Here is a 6,796-nt window from a genome sequence, read left to right on the forward strand (position 1 = left end):
AGAAAACTTTTATGGAAAACTTTAAAAAATATGGATTTTGCCTGGAAAAGCATAACCGCAAAGCACTTTTACTGGAGAGCGACGAAATTGTTTGTTGGAGACGACAATACTTGAGAAGTATCAAGCAGTACCGCAGGGAGCAAAAGAAAGTTTTTTATCTTGATGAGACGTGGATTAACGAAGGTTATATAGTCCAAAAAATGTGGCAAGACAAAAATATAACCAGTGCTCGCCAAGCTTTCATAGAAGGCCTGTCTACGGGTATTAAAGTACCTTCGGGAAAAGGAAAAAGACTTATAATCACACATATTGGAAGCGAAGAGGGATTTTAAAAAGAAGGTCTGCTAACCTTTGAGTCGACTCGCACAGGAGATTACCATAAAGACATGAACTCAGACGTTTTCGAGGACTATTTTGGTGAAATGATAAAATTTCTTCCGGCTAATTCGGTGGTGGTTATGGATAACGCAAGCTATCATTCACGGCGAATAGAGAAGACGCCAACTTCAAGTTGGAGAAAGCAAGAAATTATCGATTGGCTGACTGCAAAAGGTATTGCGTTTGAAGCAAATTTGATAAAAAAAGAACTGCTGGCAACAGCAAACTTACACAAAACTCGTTTCATGAAATACGCCGTGGAAGATATAGCCGAAAAATATAATATAACTGTACTGCGCTTACCGCCATATCATTGCGAACTAAATCCTATAGAACTGATATGGGCGCAGGTAAAAGGATTTGTAGCAAGACAAAACACGACTTTTAAAATGAAAGATGTTAAGCTACTGTTTGATCAAGCCATTACGGAAGCGACACCAGAGAATTGGCGAAAAGCAGTCCAGCATGTAATTAAGCAAGAGGACAAAATGTGGGATGATGACAACCTCATCGATCAGACAGTCGATCCTTTAATTATAATGTCAAGAGGTGATGACAGTTCGTCAGATGACGAAGAAGACTACAATCTATTATAATTTAAAATTGTTATACACTGTTCAAAAAGTGCCAGATCCAAAAGTGACATTTTCAACTGTTTTACTCTACATATTATGTTCAATAAATTTGTGAAAAAAATATATTATTCCATTTAAACAAAAGTAACTTTCTAAAATAAAATAGCATTTAAGTACATTAATTATAAGGTAAAAAACAAGTCCCAGTTGCACGCCTTTGGCGAACCGTTTTCAATGTTTATCAGTGGGTAACAATGGGCAAAACTCATAAATTGACCCAAAACCGGGTGGCACTACCTGCAATCAACGAAAAGAAAGAATTTTACATTGAAACTAATACCCAACTAAGGTAGTGGCATAAAATATTGGTGGATCACCAGGTACCACTTTTGCATACCTAATGAGGTTTTATTGCTCTACACACTTCTGAAATAGAGTATAGTAATATATGAAACTTCCCGAGTGAAAAATAAATACCTTAGCATTGCGGGTTGTCCAGTTTTGATAATCTTATATATTGAAATATACATATGCACTTTTCTTCTATTGCTCGTATTTAAAATTGAATTTGAATTTAAATAAGGAATTATGTTATTGATTTCTAAATGGTGAGTTAAATGAATCTCTTTCAGCGAACGAAGCCTACTATTCTAAATCACTGTTAATTTTATTTTTATATCAAAAGATAAATAAACGTGAGAGTCGTCTGCGTATTGTTGCAATTTAGAATATTGTAGGCAGTCCTCCATATCAACCACATAAATAGAAAATAGTAGTGGTTCTAATATAGACCACTGTAGAACACCAAAAAATTTGAGTATTCTAGATCTGAATTCTTTCTTAATAGAACTATAATAGTATTTTATTATACAGGGTGTCCCAAAAAAGAGTGTCAAGCGAGCGCCCAGAGATAAAGCAACCCTAGGGGAATCCGAATCACCCCCATGTATATGATTCGATTTTTTTTAGTTTAGGAGTTATTACATGTTTTGTGATTTTTTAGTATTATTCGACTTGTATGCTTATTTCTGCTATATTCATAGTAAATAGGTAAGGCGAATGCCTGATTTTTATTTTATTATTTAGATAAAAGTTGACTCTGACAAGAACAAAGATAATTTGATCCAGAAATTAAAATATTGCTTACAAAAATAAATAAATTGCGACATAAAAAATAAAAGTAAAAAAAGTTCAACAAAGTTAAAGGCGTTTTAAAAATTACAGCTTTTTTGTTTTTTCAAAACATAATTATTTATGAAACCTTATCGATCTATCAGCTTTTCACTATAAAAAATTCATTGGGCTACCCTTATCGCATCTTATCTAAATAACAGTTAAAAGGAAAACAAAAAAAGATTTACTAATAAATAAAATAAAGCAAAAAGTGTTTTAATCAATTTATCTTTAATTATTACATAAAGTTTTCAAAATGACGACCTTGTTGTTCAATACAAATACGGCATCGGCGAAAAAAATTATCTTTTAACTGTCTAAATACTAATCTGTTATTTTTTACGGTTTGTTTTGCTTCATTAATTTTTATTCTTAGTTCTTCTAAGTTGCTTGACTCTTGAGCGCACACGACCTCCTTGTAGTAACCCCAAACAAAAAAATCAATTGGGTTTAAGTCCGGTGACCTGGGGGGCCACTGAATTGGTCCACCTCGATCGATCCACTTGTGTCTAAATCGCCTATTCAGATATTCTCGAACATTTATCGCATAATGGCAAGGAGCCCCATCGTTCTGAAAAAACATGTCTCTCCTTGTCTCCAAATCAACATCTTCTAACAGCTCATGGAGATTTTCAGTTAAAAAATTTAAATAGATTAGAATTAAAATTTTTGTAAGCAATATTTTAATTTCTGGATCAAATTATCTTTGTTCTTGTCAGAGTCAACTTTTATCTAAATAATAAAATAAAAATCAGGCATTCGCCTTACCTATTTACTATGAATATAGCAGAAATAAGCATAAAAGTCGAATAATACTAAAAAATCACAAAAAATTTAATAACTCCTAAACTAAAAAAAATCGGATCATAAACATGGGGGTGATTCAGATTCCCCTAGGGTTGCTCTATCTCTGGGCGCTCGCTTGACACTCTTTTTTGAGACGCCCTGTATAATAGTATTTTTTGAAAACCCATAGTACTGTAATTTAGTTAGTAGTAATTTAGGATCTATGGTATTAAATCGACAGATTTATTCGCTTTGCAGCGAGTCCATGAACAAAGATAAAGACGTAAATAGAATGGAATTCTATTCTATTCTTCTTGGGATTAGTTTGTCGCACCTAAAGCCATCTATCGGTCTGAAATAAAGTAATGACTCACGTATTTTATTACTAGATGGCGCGCCACGCAAGAGCTCGCTATTCTAGGCGGGATTTTCAAATATTTTGACTAGCCTCCCTTTACTAGCATTGATTTCGTATTTAAATACTGAATTAATTCCTGAAAAAACACTTCATAAATTAAACAAAATGTATTAAAGTTACATACATTGAAATTTTTTAAATATTTATATAAAAATGCGAAAGATTTATTATATGAGTCCATGGTAATGAAGTAAATAGAATGGACGAAGAAGTATCACAGAAGTGATCTTGACATTAGAATATTCTTTAACATTGATTTATTAAATACTGTATTTAGGTCGATCAAAGTATGAAAAAGGTGCAAAATTTATTAAAAATACCTTAGCGAAAAATAATTCGAAAACAATTCGGATCCACTTTTTTTTAATAAACCAATTCCAATTTAACCGAGACGATGCGGCAGCTAGAATTTCTTAAGTTGGTATCTGACTTTTACAATTTTATTTTAGCTTTTAATGCTATGCCCTTTTCTTACAATATAATTTAGAAATAGAAAAATTTTCTTGGAAATTTAATTTTCTGTGCTTGGATAAACAGGAAAATTTAAGTTTAAAATAAACTTTGCAAGCGCTTACCTCCCTTGTGGTTTAACTATTATTTTTGAAACGAAGTGTCTGTACTTTGTAGGAATATTCATGGCTGCATCCAAGTAAGGAGCCTCCGGCGGAATTTTTAATATATATTTTAAAGAGTTGTTTTGTTATGGCTTTTTAAAAAGAACAATATGCCCGCTAAAGTGTTCTATTTTATATAAAACGAACCACCCTCAAGCCAAATGGCTTTACAATCAGTTAGACTTAATGACGTAAAGTATGATAATAAAGTTTTGAATTAAATAGCCACAACGATGACTTAGCGCGCTACACAAGCTGACAGGAGCTTTTTGCTTGAATTGCTATTAAGCTTTTTGTACAGGCCCTTTAATAAATAATTTATCTATAACGAGCAATTTACTTTACTTGCTGCGCAGGGATTTTTCAAAGGGAATATATTATAAATTCGCAGCTGTCTAAAGCAAAAGGCTGATGCTGTAAAAAATCAGTGTTAATATTTAAACTGGATTTTATCCAGGCATCTCTCCATGTTGTAAATATTGAGTGCAGTAATTACCCTAAGGGTAAATATGTTCGTGTTAAATTTATGGAAAAGATGGAGTTTTATTGCTTTAGAAAAAACAAGCTTGAAATAAAAATTATATTGAAAATTTTTTAAAAATTAATTAGATTTAAGGGTGCGGCATGTTTATGTATTTCTTAATTGTTTCTAGATTTCTTTATGTATGATATTCCATTATTACACTATAAGATATATATGTGTATGAAAAGTATATCGTAGCGTATATAGTGGCATATATGTGATATCGGGGTAATTTTAACGCATATTTAAGGTGTAGATCGAGTGTAAAGACTAGCTATGTAAATACCTTTTAAATTTTTTTTACATGCCGACGTTTTTCCCCTTGTGTAAACAGAATCGTATATTCTGTAGTTTAATAAATAGACCTTGATTAGATACGGTTGATAGATATACCAATAGTTTTAACTTAAAGACTGTATTTTGAACCTAAATATTGAAAAGTTGACTAAAACCAAAAAAAAAAATTTTTTTCAAAACTTGTGACTTATCTTAAAAAAACTGAATTTTCACTTATTATTACTATTCACTTATTATGCAATTTTCATACCGATACGCCATGCTTTCAAAAAATAAAATAGGGTTTTCTCATATTTTACTCGAAAACCTTAAGGTTATGTGAGAAACTTATAGTTACAAACTAGAGATTTTTTATCACCTATAATTTTCTTAGAAACTATTTTTTCCAGGCAATTATTATCTGCAGAAAAAACCGTTTTCTTGAACCCTACCCTTACTCCCCCACCCGCCCCACACAACTTACCAGTAAGAAATTAATTTCAAAATCATTGTTTTCCAAAATAATACATTAACAGCTGGTTTTTTCGTTAATATTTAATCTAATAAAAAAACACAGTTAGTTTATTTAAATTTGATATAATTATATATATGTATATTAATAAAAATTTTATAAAAAAACAGTGCTATTAGATTAGATATTATGAACGAAAAACGGTGATTTTTCAAAAGAATTTCTTACTGGACAAATGTTTGGGGTGGGTGGGGGGGTAAGGGTGGTGTTTATAAAAAACAATATTTTTGCAGAAAATATATATTTAATATTTAATTTAATAACACTGTTTGTTTAAATTTGATATAATTTTATAAATAAATATTTAGTATAAAAACAGTGTTATTAGATTGGATAATAAGAACAAAAAACAGTGATTTTTATAGATGTGATAGAAGAATTTCATAAAATATTTGAAGTGTAGAAATCGAATTTAAAACTAAGATATGTAAATTCCGTGTCAATTTTTATTTAAATGCCAAATTTTCTCCCTTTTGTAAATAGAATCGTATTTAATATACGTATATTCTACAATATACATATGTTGCTTGGGATCTTAGGTAATTCAAAAATAATCTCACCTATTGCTAAGTTTCTCATCATTGAATTAATAAATACCAGATCCAAAATAATTCCATTCCATTCTATTCCAAAATTTTGTTTGAGATTTGTAATATATTGCAGAATTTAATAATTCAGTGACCTGGAAATTAATGAATACTGGAAAGTACACGTCTTACCATTTTTGACAATTTTCTTTCACCAATAAGTATGGCAACGCCGATTCCACATGGAGCGGCGTGGCCAAACCAACGTTGCCAAATGAGGAGGATTACTGTTTCCTTTTAAATAAAGTTGTTCGCTAAAGTTTTCCTATTTAATAAATATATTATTATTATTAAATATGGTGCACTGTTGTTATGTCTTACAAAATCTACTTGTGCTCCAGAAATCAAGCTACATTTTTATATAACACAAAAATAACATATTCGCAAATCCGAAACGCGATGGGGATTTCATCATTTCGTTGTTTCAAAATTATCTTTTCCCATTCGTTTTATTGCCTCCTCGAGTAACGTGTGTCCCGGGTGATTCATACTGGAAGATTTACATAATCGCATATAGAAATTGATTTCTTTGAATACAAGTTGGGATGGATCAATCAATTCCTATATCGCGTATATGCGTTTAAAGTCCGGGCCCGATGCCGAGAATTGATGTCGATGGAATAACGAATGGAATTATTTCAATTATTTAACGTCACATTAACGGGGGCGGCCCCTGTCAATGCTGATTTAGATGGATAATTATTAATGTTATTGAAATCTGAAAAAGTGTAAAAATTTTACATTTTTGCCCCGGGAGTATGTTAGTTGGATTTTATACAAAAACTGCATGTTTATGATGCATTAAGTAACACGAATTAAATAATTATTAATTACCAGTCAAATTTTGATTGTGTCACAAAACGCCCTAAATAAGACATTCTAGACTTTAAAAACTCTCGAAATTCATTATCGTTAATATTCAATATAATTGGTT

This window comes from Anthonomus grandis, chromosome 22 (genome assembly GCF_022605725.1).
Source record: "Anthonomus grandis grandis chromosome 22, icAntGran1.3, whole genome shotgun sequence".
NCBI classification, from domain to species: domain Eukaryota; kingdom Metazoa; phylum Arthropoda; class Insecta; order Coleoptera; family Curculionidae; genus Anthonomus; species Anthonomus grandis.